This window comes from Carcharodon carcharias, chromosome 24 (genome assembly GCF_017639515.1).
Source record: "Carcharodon carcharias isolate sCarCar2 chromosome 24, sCarCar2.pri, whole genome shotgun sequence".
Taxonomy (NCBI): Eukaryota; Metazoa; Chordata; class Chondrichthyes; order Lamniformes; family Lamnidae; genus Carcharodon; species Carcharodon carcharias.
Genome location: NC_054490.1, coordinates 23,382,305 through 23,396,101, shown reverse-complemented (window position 1 = coordinate 23,396,101; position 13,797 = coordinate 23,382,305).

The window sequence follows — 13,797 nt, the reverse complement described above, 5'->3', positions numbered from 1 at the left end:
GACAGTGATCAAGAGCAGACATCCTGGCTGATTTCCTTACTCTATGAGGCAGATATTCACTGCATAGTGATAAGGAACAGGTATCCTAGCTGATTTCCTCTCTCCATAATGCAGGGACTCACGGGACAGTGATCAGGAGCACGAAACCTTGCTTAAATCCTCTCTCTGTAATGAAGGGATTCACTAGACAGTGATCAGGTGCAGGAATCCTGGATCATTATATCTCTATATAATGCTGGGATTCACTCGACAGAAATCAGGAGCAGGAAACCTGGCTGATTTCCTCTCTCTCTCTCTATAATGCAGGGATTCACTGGGGAGTGATCAGGAGACGGAATCCTGCCTGAATTCCTCTTTCTATAATGCAGGTATTCACTGGACAGTGATCAAGAGCAGAAATCCTGGCTGATTTCCTCTCTCTATAATGCAGGGATTCACTAGGCAGTGATCAGGAGCAGGATTGCTAGCAGACTCCCTCTCTCTATAATGCAGGGAATGACTGGAAAGCGATCAGGGACAGGAATCCTTGCTGAATTCCTCTCTCTATAAGCAGAGATTCACTGCACAGTGATCAGGAGCAGGAATCCTAGCTGATTTCCTCTCTCTGTAATGCAGGCATTAAATGAACAGTGATAAGGACCAGTAATCCTGGCTGATTTACTTTCTCTTTAATGCAGGGATTCACTGGACAGTGATCAGGAGCAGGAATCATGGATCATTATTTCTCTATATAATGCTGGGATTCACTTGACAGAAATCAGGAGCAGGAATCCTGGCTGATTTCCTCTGTCTCTCTATAATGCAAGGATTCACTGGGGAGTGATCAGTAGACGGGATCCTGCCTGAATTCCTCTCTCTATAAGGCAGGGATTCAATGGACAGTGATCAAGAGTAGGAATCCTGGCTGATTTCCAGTCTCTATAATGTAGGAATTCAGTAGACAGTGATCAGGTGCAGCAATCCTGCATGTTTTCATCCCTGTAATGCAGGGATTCAGTGACCAGCAGCAGATATCCTGGCTGATTTACTCTCTCTTCAATGCAGGGAATCACTGGACATTGATCAGGAGCAGGAATCCTTGATGATTGCCTCTCTTTATAATGCAAGGATTCACAGGACAGTAATCAGGAGCAGGAGACCTGGCAGATTTCCTCTCTCTTTAATGCAGGGATTTACTGGACGGTGATAGGGAGCAGGTTAATAGCTGATTTATCTTCTCTATAATGCAGGTGTTCACTGGACAGTGATCAGGAGCGGGAATCCTGATTGATTCCCTCTCTCTGTAACGCAGGCAATCAATGAACAGGGATCAGGAAAAGGAACACTGGCTGATTTCCTCTCTATATAATGCATGGATCACCTGGCTGTGATCAGGAGCAGGAAGCCTGGCTGATTTCCTCTCTGTATAATGCAGCGATTCACTGGACAGTGATCAGGATCGGGAGTACTGGCTGATTTCCTCTGTCTATCATGCAGGGCATCAGTGAACAGTGACCAGGAGCAGGAATCCTGCCTGATTCCCTTTCTCTATAGTACAAGGATTCACTGGACTGTGATCAAGAGCAGGAAGCCTGGTTGATTTCCTTTCTATTTAATGCAGTGTTTCAATGATCAGGAGCAAAAATCCCTGCTGATTTCCTCTCCCTATGTGGCAGGGAATCACTTGTATGTCATCAGGGGCAGGAGTTCTGGCTGATTTCCTCTCTATAATGAGGCAATCACTGGACGGTGATCAGGAGCAGAAATCCTGGCTGATTTCCTCTCTTGATAATGCAGGGATTTGCTGGACGGTGATCAGGAGGTGGAATCTTGGTTAAGTTGCTCTCTATATAATGCAACGATTCACTGGACATTGATTAGGAGCTGGATGTATTGCTGAATTCCTCTCTCTATAATGCAGGGATTCACTAGGCAGTGATCAGGAGCATGAATCCTGGCTGATTTCCTCGCTCTACAATGCCGGGAATCACTCGACAGTGATCAAGAGCAGACATCCTGGCTGATTTCCGTACTCTATGAAGCAGATATTCTCTGCAAAATGATAAGGAACAGGTATCATAACGGATTTCCTCTCTCCATAATGCAGGGATTCACGGGACAGTGATCAGGAGCAGGAAACCTTGCTTTAATCCACTCTCTATAATGCAGGGATTCACTAGACAGTGATCAGGTGCTGGAATCCTGCATCATTATCTCTCTATATAAAGCTGGGATTCACTCGACAGAAATCAGGAGCTGGAAACCTGGCTGATTTCCTCTCTCTCTTTCTATGACGCAGGGATTTACTGAGGAGTAATCAGGAGACGGAATCTTGCCTGCATTCCTCTCTCTATAATGCAGGGATTCAAAGGACAGTGGTCAAGAGTAGGAATCCTGGCTGATTTCCAGTCTCTATAATGCAGGAATTCAGTGGACAGTGATCAGGTGCAGCAATCCTGGATGTTTACCTCCCTCTAATGCGGGGATTCAGTGATCAGGAGCAGGAATCCTGGCTGATTTGCTCTCTCTATAATGCAAGGATTCACAGGACATTAATCAGGAGCAGAAATCCTGGCTGATTTCCTCTCTCTGTAATGCAGGGATTCAATGAACAGGGATCAGTAACAGGAACACTGGCTGATTTCCTCTCTAAATAATGCATGGATCAGTGGGCTGTGATCAGGAGCAGGAAGCCTGGCTGATTTCCTCTTTGTATAATGCACGGATTCACTGGACGTTGATCAGGACCGGGAGTCCTGGCTGATTTCCTCTGTCTATCATGCAGGGCATCAGTGAACAGTGACCAGGAGCAGTAATCTTGCCTGATTCACTTTCTCTATAATGCAAGCATCCACTGTACGGTGGTAAACAGCAGGAATCCTGGCTGATTTCCTCTCTCTGTAATGCAGGGTTTCAATGATCAGGAGCAGGAATCCCTGCTGATTTCCTCTCCCTATGATGCAGGGAATCAATGGTCAGTGATCAGTGTCAGGAATTCTGGTTGTTTTCCTCTCTCTATAATGCAGGGATTCCCTGGATGGTTTTTCATGAGGAGGAATCTTGGCTGCCTTCCTGTCTATATAATGTAGGGATTCACTGGACATTGATTAGGAGCTGGATATATTGCTGAATTCCTCTCTCTATAATGCAGGGATTCACTAGGCAGTGATCATCAGCATGAATCCTGGCTGATTTCCTCGATCTATAATGCCGGGAATCACTGGACAGTGATCAAGAGCAGACATCCTGGCTGATTTCCTTACTCTATGAGGCAAATATTCACTGCATAGTGATAAGGAATAGGTATCCTAGCTGATTTCCTCTCTCCATAATGCAGGGACTCACGGGACAGTGATCAGGAGCACGAAACCTTGCTTAAATCCTCTCTCTGTAATGAAGGGATTCACTACACAGTGATCAGGCGCAGGAATCCTGGATCATTATATCTCTATATAATGCTGGGATTCACTCGACAGAAATCAGGAGCAGGAAACCTGGCTGATTTCCTCTCTCTCTCTCTATAATGCAGGGATTCACTGGGGAGTGATCAGGAGACGGAATCCTGCCTGAATTCCTCTTTCTATAATGCAGGTATTCACTGGACAGTGATCAAGAGCAGAAATCCTGGCTGATTTCCTCTCTCTATAATGCAGGGACTCATTGGTCCGTGATCAGGAGCAGGATTGCTAGCTGATTCCCTCTCTCTATAATGCAGGGAATGACTGGACAGCGATCAGGGGCAGGAATCCTTGCTGAATTCCTCTCTCTATAAGCAGAGATTCACTGCACAGTGATCAGGAGCAGGAATCCTAGCTGATTTCCTCTCTCTGTAATGCAGGGATTCAATGAACAGGGATCAGTAACAGGAACACTGGCTGATTTCCTCGCTATATAATGCATGGATCACCTGGCGGTGATCAGGAGCAGGAAGCCTGGCTGATTTCCTCTGTGTATAATGCAGCGATTCACTGGACAGTGATCAGGAGCGGGAGTCCTGGCTGATTTCCTCTGTCTATCATGCAGGGCATCAGTGAACAGTGACCAGGAGCAGGAATCCTGCCTGATTCCCTTTCTCTATAATACAAGGATTCACTGGACTGTGATCAAGAGCAGGAAGCCTGGCTGATTTCCTCTCTATTTAATGCAGTGTTTCAATGATCAGGAGCAAAAATCCCTGCTGATTTCCTCTCCCTATGAGGCAGGGAATCACTGGTATGTCATCAGGGGCAGGAGTTCTGGCTGATTTCCCCTCTATAATGGAGGGAATCACTGGACGGTGATCAGGAGCAGAAATCCTGGCTGATTTCCTCTCTTGATAATGCAGGGATTTGCTGGACGGTGATCAGGAGGTGGAATCTTGGTTACTTTGCTCTCTATATAATGCAAGGATTCACTGGACATTGATTAGGAGCTGGATGTATTGCTGAATTCCTCTCTCTATAATGCAGGGATTCACTAGGCAGTGATCAGGAGCATGAATCCTGGCTGATTTCCTCACTCTACAATGCCGGGAATCACTGGACAGTGATCAAGAGCAGACATCCTGGCTGATTTCCTTACTCTATGAAGCAGATATTCTCTGCATAATGATAAGGAACAGGCATCCTAACGGATTTCCTCTCTCCATAATGCAGGGATTCACGGGACAGTGATCAGGAGCTGGAATCCTGCATCATTATCTCTCTATATAAAGCTGGGATTCACTCGACAGAAATCAGGAGCTGGAAACCTGGCTGATTTCCTCTCTCTCTTTCTATGACGCAGGGATTTACTGAGGAGTAATCAGGAGACGGAATCTTGCCTGCATTCCTCTCTCTATAATGCAGGGATTCAAAGGACAGTGGTCAAGAGTAGGAATCCTGGCTGATTTCCAGTCTCTATAATGCAGGAATTCAGTGGACAGTGATCAGGTGCAGCAATCCTGGATGTTTACCTCCCTCTAATGCGGGGATTCAGTGATCAGGAGCAGGAATCCTGGCTGATTTGCTCTCTCTATAATGCAAGGATTCACAGGACATTAATCAGGAGCAGAAATCCTGGCTGATTTCCTCTCTCTGTAATGCAGGGATTCAATGAACAGGGATAAGTAACAGGAACACTGGCTGATTTCCTCTCTAAATAATGCATGGATCAGTGGGCTGTGATCAGGAGCAGGAAGCCTGGCTGATTTCCTCTTTGTATAATGCAGGGATTCACTGGACGTTGATCAGGACCGGGAGTCCTGGCTGATTTCCTCTGTCTATCATGCAGGGCATCAGTGAACAGTGACCAGGAGCAGTAATCTTGCCTGATTCACTTTCTCTATAATGCAAGCATCCACTGTACTGTGATCAACAGCAGGAATCCTGGCTGATTTCCTCTCTCTGTGATGCAGGGAATCACTGGTCAGTGATCAGTGTCAGGAATTCTGGTTGTTTTCCTCTCTCTATAATGCAGGGATTCCCTGGATGGTTTTTCATGAGGAGGAATCTTGGCTGCCTTCCTGTCTATATAATGTAGGGATTCACTGGACATTGATTAGGAGCTGGATATATTGCTGAATTCCTCTCTCTATAATGCAGGGATTCACTAGGCAGTGATCATCAGCATGAATCCTGGCTGATTTCCTCGATCTATAATGCCGGGAATCACTGGACAGTGATCAAGAGCAGACATCCTGGCTGATTTTCTTACTCTATGAGGCAGATATTCACTGCATAGTGATAAGGAACAGGTATCCTAGCTGATTTCCTCTCTCCATAATGCAGGGACTCACGGGACAGTGATCAGGAGCACGAAACCTTGCTTAAATCCTCTCTCTGTAATGAAGGGATTCACTAGACAGTGATCAGGTGCAGGAATCCTGGATCATTATATCTCTATATAATGCTGGGATTCACTCGACAGAAATCAGCAGCAGGAAACCTGGCTGATTTCCTCTCTCTCTCTCTATAATGCAGGGATTCACTGGGGAGTGATCAGGAGACGGAATCCTGCCTGAATTCCTCTTTCTATAATGCAGGTATTCACTGGACAGTGATCAAGAGCAGAAATCCTGGCTGATTTCCTCTCTCTATAATGCAGGGACTCATTGGTCCGTGATCAGGAGCAGGATTGCTAGCTGATTCCCTCTCTCTATAATGCAGGGAATGACTGGACAGCGATCAGGGCAGGAATCCTTGCTGAATTCCTCTCTCTATAAGCAGAGATTCACTGCACAGTGATCAGGAGCAGGAATCCTAGCTGATTTCCTCTCTCTGTAATGCAGGGATTCAATGAACAGGGATCAGTAACAGGAACACTGGCTGATTTCCTCGCTATATAATGCATGGATCACCTGGCGGTGATCAGGAGCAGGAAGCCTGGCTGATTTCCTCTGTGTATAATGCAGCGATTCACTGGACAGTGATCAGGAGCGGGAGTCCTGGCTGATTTCCTCTGTCTATCATGCAGGGCATCAGTGAACAGTGACCAGGAGCAGGAATCCTGCCTGATTCCCTTTCTCTATAATACAAGGATTCACTGGACTGTGATCAAGAGCAGGAAGCCTGGCTGATTTCCTCTCTATTTAATGCAGTGTTTCAATGATCAGGAGCAAAAATCCCTGCTGATTTCCTCTCCCTATGAGGCAGGGAATCACTGGTATGTCATCAGGGGCAGGAGTTCTGGCTGATTTCCCCTCTATAATGGAGGGAATCACTGGACGGTGATCAGGAGCAGAAATCCTGGCTGATTTCCTCTCTTGATAATGCAGGGATTTGCTGGACGGTGATCAGGAGGTGGAATCTTGGTTACTTTGCTCTCTATATAATGCAAGGATTCACTGGACATTGATTAGGAGCTGGATGTATTGCTGAATTCCTCTCTCTATAATGCAGGGATTCACTAGGCAGTGATCAGGAGCATGAATCCTGGCTGATTTCCTCACTCTACAATGCCGGGAATCACTGGACAGTGATCATCAGCAGACATCCTGGCTGATTTCCTTACTCTATGAAGCAGATATTCTCTGCATAATGATAAGGAACAGGTATCCTAACGGATTTCCTCTCTCCATAATGCAGGGATTCACGGGACAGTGATCAGGAGCTGGAATCCTGCATCATTATCTCTCTATATAATGCTGGGATTCACTCGACAGAAATCAGGCGCTGGAAACCTGGCTGATTTCCTCTCTCTCTTTCTATGACGCAGGGATTTACTGGGGAGTAATCAGGAGACGGAGTCTTGCCTGCATTCCTCTCTCTATAATGCAGGGATTCAGTGAACAGTGGTCAAGAGTAGGAATCCTTGCTGATTTCAAGTCTCTATAATGCAGGAATTCAGTGGACAGTGATCAGGTGCAGCAATCCTGGATGCTTACCTCCCTCTAATGCGGGGATTCAGTTATCAGGAGCAGGAATCCTGGCTGACTTTCCTCTCTCTATAATGCAAGGATTCACAGGAGATTAAACAGGAGCAGAAATCCTGGCTGATTTCCTCTCTCTGTAATGCAGGGATTCAATGAACAGGGATCAGTAACAGGAACACTGGCTGATTTCCTCTTTAATAATGCATGGATCAGTGGGCTGTGATCAGGAGCAGGAAGCCTGGCTGATTTCCTCTTTGTATAATGCAGGGATTCACTGGACGTTTATCAGGACCGGGAGTCCTGGCTGATTTCCTCTGTCTATAATGCAGGGCATCAGTGAACAGTGACCAGGAGCAGTAATCTTGCCTGATTCACTTTCTCTATAATACAAGCATTCCACTGTACGGTGATCAACAGCTGGAATCCTGGCTGATTTCCTCTCTCTGTAATGCAGGGTTTCAATGATCAGGAGCAGGAATCCCTGCTGATTTCCTCTCCCTATGATGCAGGGAATCACTGGTCAGTGATCAGTGTCAGGAATTCTGGTTGATTTCCTCTCTCTATAATGCAGGGATTCCCTGGATGGTTTTTCATGAGGAGGAATCTTGGCTGCCTTCCTGTCTATATAATGTAGGGATTCACTGGACATTGATTAGGAGCTGGATATATTGCTGAATTCATCTCTCTATAATGCAGGGATTCACTAGGCAGTGATCATCAGCAAGAATCCTGGCTGATTTCATCGATCTATAATGCCGGGAATCACTGGACAGTGATCAAGAGCAGACATCCTGGCTGATTTCCTTACTCTATGAGGCAGATATTCACTGCATAGTGATAAGGAACAGGTATCCTAGCTGATTTCCTCTCTCCATAATGCAGGGACTCACGGGACAGTGATCAGGAGCACGAAACCTTGCTTAAATCCTCTCTCTGTAATGAAGGGATTCACTAGACAGTGATCAGGCGCAGGAATCCTGGATCATTATATCTCTATATAATGCTGGGATTCACTCGACAGAAATCAGGAGCAGGAAACCTGGCTGATTTCCTCTCTCTCTCTCTCTATAATGCAGGGATTCACTGGGGAGTGATCAGGAGACGGAATCCTGCCTGAATTCCTCTTTCTATAATGCAGGTATTCACTGGACAGTGATCGAGAGCAGAAATCCTGGCTGATTTCCTCTCTCTATAATGCAGGGACTCATTGGTCTGTGATCAGGAGCAGGATTGCTAGCTGATTCCCTCTCTCTATAATGCAGGGAATGACTGGACAGCGATCAGGGGCAGGAATCCTTGCTGAATTCCTCTCTCTATAAGCAGAGATTCACTGCACAGTGATCAGGAGCAGGAATCCTAGCTGATTTACTCTCTCTGTAATGCAGGCATTAAATGAACAGTGATCAGTACCAGTAATCCTGGCTGATTTACTTTCTCTTTAATGCAGGGATTCACTGGACAGTGATCAGGAGCAGGAATCATGGATCATTATTTCTCTATATAATGCTGGGATTCACTTGACAGAAATCAGGAGCAGGAATCCTGGCTGATTTCCTCTGTCTCTCTATAATGCAAGGATTCACTGGGGAGTGATCAGTAGACGGGATCCTGCCTGAATTCCTCTCTCTATAAGGCAGGGATTCAATGGACAGTGATCAAGAGTAGGAATCCTGGCTGATTTCCAGTCTCTATAATGTAGGAATTCAGTAGACAGTGATCAGGTGCAGCAATCCTGGATGTTTTCATCCCTGTAATGCAGGGATTCAGTGATCAGCAGCAGATATCCTGGCTGATTTACTCTCTCTTCAATGCAGGGAATCACTGGACATTGATCAGGAGCAGGAATCCTTGATGATTGCCTCTCTTTATAATGCAAGGATTCACAGGACAGTAATCAGGAGCAGGAGTCCTGGCAGATTTCCTCTCTCTTTAATGCAGGGATTTACTGGACGGTAATAGGGAGCAGGAATATAGCTGATTTATCTTCTCTATAATGCAGGTGTTCACTGGACAGTGATCAGGAGCGGGAATCCTGACTGATTCCCTCTCTCTGTAACGCAGGCAATCAATGAACAGGGATCAGGAAAAGGAACACTGGCTGATTTCCTCTCTATATAATGCATGGATCACCTGGCTGTGATCAGGAGCAGGAAGCCTGGCTGATTTCCTCTGTGTATAATGCAGCGATTCACTGGACAGTGATCAGGATCGGGAGTACTGGCTGATTTCCTCTGTCTATCATGCAGGGCATCAGTGAACAGTGACCAGGAGCAGGAATCCTGCCTGATTCCCTTTCTCTATAATACAAGGATTCACTGGACTGTGATCAAGAGCAGGAAGCCTGGTTGATTTCCTTTCTATTTAATGCAGTGTTGCAATGATCAGGAGCAAAAATCCCTGCTGATTTCCTCTCCCCATGAGGCAGGGACTCACTGGTATGTCATCAGGGGCAGGAGTTCTGGCTGATTACCCCTCTATAATGGAGGGAATCACTGGACGGTGATCAGGAGCAGAAATCCTGGCTGATTTCCTCTCTTGATAATGCAGGGATTTGCTGGACGGTGATCAGGAGGTGGAATCTTGGTTACTTTGCTCTCTATATAATGCAGGGATTCACTGGACATTGATTAGGAGCTGGATGTATTGCTGAATTCCTCTCTCTATAATGCAGGGATTCACTAGGCAGTGATCAGGAGCATGAATCCTGGCTGATTTCCTCACTCTACAATGCCGGGAATCACTGGACAGTGATCAAGAGCAGACATCCTGGCTGATTTCCTTACTCTATGAAGCAGATATTCTCTGCATAATGATAAGGAACAGGTATCCTAATGGATTTCCTCTCTCCATAATGCAGGGATTCACGGGACAATAATCAGGAGCTGGAATCCTGCATCATTATCTCTCTATATAATGCTGGGATTCACTCGACAGAAATCAGGAGCTGGAAACCTGGCTGATTTCCTCTCTCTCTCTCTATAATGCAGGTATTTACTGGGGTGTAATCAGGAGACGGAATCCTGCCTGAATTCCTCTCTCTATAATGCAGGGATTCAGTGGACAGTGGTCAAGAGTAGGATTCCAGACTGATTTCCAATCTCTATAATGCAGGAATTCAGTGGACAGTGATCAGGTGCAGCAATCCTGGATGTTTACCTCCCTCTAATGCGGGGATTCAGTTATCAGGAGCAGGAATCCTGGCTGATTTCCTCTCTCTATAATGCAAGGAATGACTGGACAGCGATCAGGGGCAGGAATCCTTGCTGAATTCCTCTCTCTATAAGCAGAGATTCACTGCACAGTGATCAGGAGCAGGAATCCTAGCTGATTTCCTCTCTCTGTAATGCAGGGATTCAATGAACAGGGATCAGTAACAGGAACACTGGCTGATTTCCTCGCTATATAATGCATGGATCACCTGGCTGTGATCAGGAGCAGGAAGCCTGGCTGATTTCCTCTGTGTATAATGCAGCGATTCACTGGACAGTGATCAGGAGCGGGAGTCCTGGCTGATTTCCTCTGTCTATCATGCAGGGCATCAGTGAACAGTGACCAGGAGCAGGAATCCTGCCTGATTCCCTTTCTCTATAATACAAGGATTCACTGGACTGTGATCAAGAGCAGGAAGCCTGGATGATTTCCTCTCTATTTAATGCAGTCTTTCAATGATCAGGAGCAAAAATCCCTGCTGATTTCCTCTCCCTATGAGGCAGGGAATCACTGGTATATCATCAGGGGCAGGAGTTCTGGCTGATTTCCCCTCTATAATGGAGGGAATCACTGGACGGTGATCAGGAGCAGAAATCCTGGCTGATTTCCTCTCTTGATAATGCAGGGATTTGCTGGACGGTGATCAGGAGGTGGAATCTTGGTTACTTTGCTCTCTATATAATGCAAGGATTCACTGGACATTGATTAGGAGCTGGATGTATTGCTGAATTCCTCTCTCTATAATGCAGGGATTCACTAGGCAGTGATCAGGAGCATGAATCCTGGCTGATTTCCTCACTCTACAATGCCGGGAATCACTGGACAGTGATCATGAGCAGACATCCTGGCTGATTTCCTTACTCTATGAAGCAGATATTCTCTGCATAATGATAAGGAACAGGTATCCTAAAGGATTTCCTCTCTCCATAATGCAGGGATTCACGGGACAGTGATCAGGAGCTGGAATCCTGCATCATTATCTCTCTAAATAATGCTGGGATTCACTCGACAGAAATCAGGAGCTGGAAACCTGGCTGATTTCCTCTCTCTCTCTCTATAATGCAGGGATTTACTGGGGAGTAATCAGGAGACGGAATCCTGCCTGAATTCCTCTCTCTATAATGCAGGGATTCAGTGGACAGTGGTCAAGAGTAGGAATCCAGACTGATTTCCAGTCTCTATAATGCAGGAATTCAGTGGACAGTGATCAGGTGCAGCAATCCTGGATGCTTACCTCCCTCTAATGCGGGGATTCAGTTATCAGGAGCAGGAATCCTGGCTAATTTCCTCTCTCTATAATGCAAGGATTCACAGGAGATTAAACAGGAGCAGAAATCCTGGCTGATTTCCTCTCTCTGTAATGCAGGGATTCAATGAACAGGGATCAGTAACAGGAACACTGGCTGATTTCCTCTCTATATAATGCATGGATCAGTGGGCTGTGATCAGGAGCAGGAAGCCTGGCTGATTTCCTCTTTGTATAATGCAGGGATTCACTGGACGTTTTTCAGGACCGGGAGTCCTGGCTGATTTCCTCTGTCTATAATGCAGGGCATCAGTGAACAGTGACCAGGAGCAGTAATCTTGCCTGATTCACTTTCTCTATAATACAAGCATTCACAGTACGGTGATCAACAGCTGGAATCCTGGCTGATTTCCTCTCTCTGTAATGCAGGGTTTCAATGATCAGGAGCAGGAATCCCTGCTGATTTCCTCTCCCTATGATGCAGGGAATCACTGGTCAGTGATCAGTGTCAGGAATTCTGGTTGATTTCCTCTCTCTATAATGCAGGGATTCCCTGGATGGTTTTTCATGAGGAGGAATCTTGGCTGCCTTCCTGTCTATATAATGTAGGGATTCACTGGACATTGATTAGGAGCTGGATATATTGCTGAATTCATCTCTCTATAATGCAGGGATTCACGAGGCAGTGATCATCAGCAAGAATCCTGGCTGATTTCATCGATCTATAATGCCGGGAATCACTGGACAGTGATCAAGAGCAGACATCCTGGCTGATTTCCTTACTCTATGAGGCAGATATTCACTGCATAGTGATAAGGAACAGGTATCCTAGCTGATTTCCTCTCTCCATAATGCAGGGACTCACGGGACAGTGATCAGGAGCACGAAACCTTGCTTAAATCCTCTCTCTGTAATGAAGGGATTCACTAGACAGTGATCAGGCCCAGGAATCCTGGATCATTATATCTCTATATAATGCTGGGATTCAGTCGACAGAAATCAGGAGCAGGAAACCTGGCTGATTTCCTCTCTCTCTCTCTCTATAATGCAGGGATTCACTGGGGAGTGATCAGGAGACGGAATCCTGCCTGAATTCCTCTTTCTATAATGCAGGTATTCACTGGACAGTGATCGAGAGCAGAAATCCTGGCTGATTTCCTCTCTCTATAATGCAGGGACTCATTGGTCTGTGATCAGGAGCAGGATTGCTAGCTGATTCCCTCTCTCTATAATGCAGGGAATGACTGGACAGCGATCAGGGGCAGGAATCCTTGCTGAATTCCTCTCTCTATAAGCAGAGATTCACTGCACAGTGATCAGGAGCAGGAATCCTAGCTGATTTACTCTCTCTGTAATGCAGGCATTAAATGAACAGTGATCAGTACCAGTAATCCTGGCTGATTTACTTTCTCTTTAATGCAGGGATTCACTGGACAGTGATCAGGAGCAGGAATCCTGGATCATTATTTCTCTATATAATGCTGGGATTCACTTGACAGAAATCAGGAGCAGGAATCCTGGCTGATTTCCTCTGTCTCTCTATAATGCAAGGATTCACTGGGGAGTGATCAGTAGACGGGATCCTGCCTGAATTCCTCTCTCTATAAGGCAGGGATTCAATGGACAGTGATCAAGAGTAGGAATCCTGGCTGATTTCCAGTCTCTATAATGTAGGAATTCAGTAGACAGTGATCAGGTGCAGCAATCCTGGATGTTTTCATCCCTGTAATGCAGGGATTCAGTGATCAGCAGCAGATATCCTGGCTGATTTACTCTCTCTTCAATGCAGGGAATCACTGGACATTGATCAGGAGCAGGAATCCTTGATGATTGCCTCTCTTTATAATGCAAGGATTCACAGGACAGTAATCAGGAGCAGGAGTCCTGGCAGATTTCCTCTCTCTTTAATGCAGGGATTTACTGGACGGTAATAGGGAGCAGGAATATAGCTGATTTATCTTCTCTATAATGCAGGTGTTCACTGGACAGTGATCAGGAGCGGGAATCCTGACTGATTCCCTCTCTCTGTAAC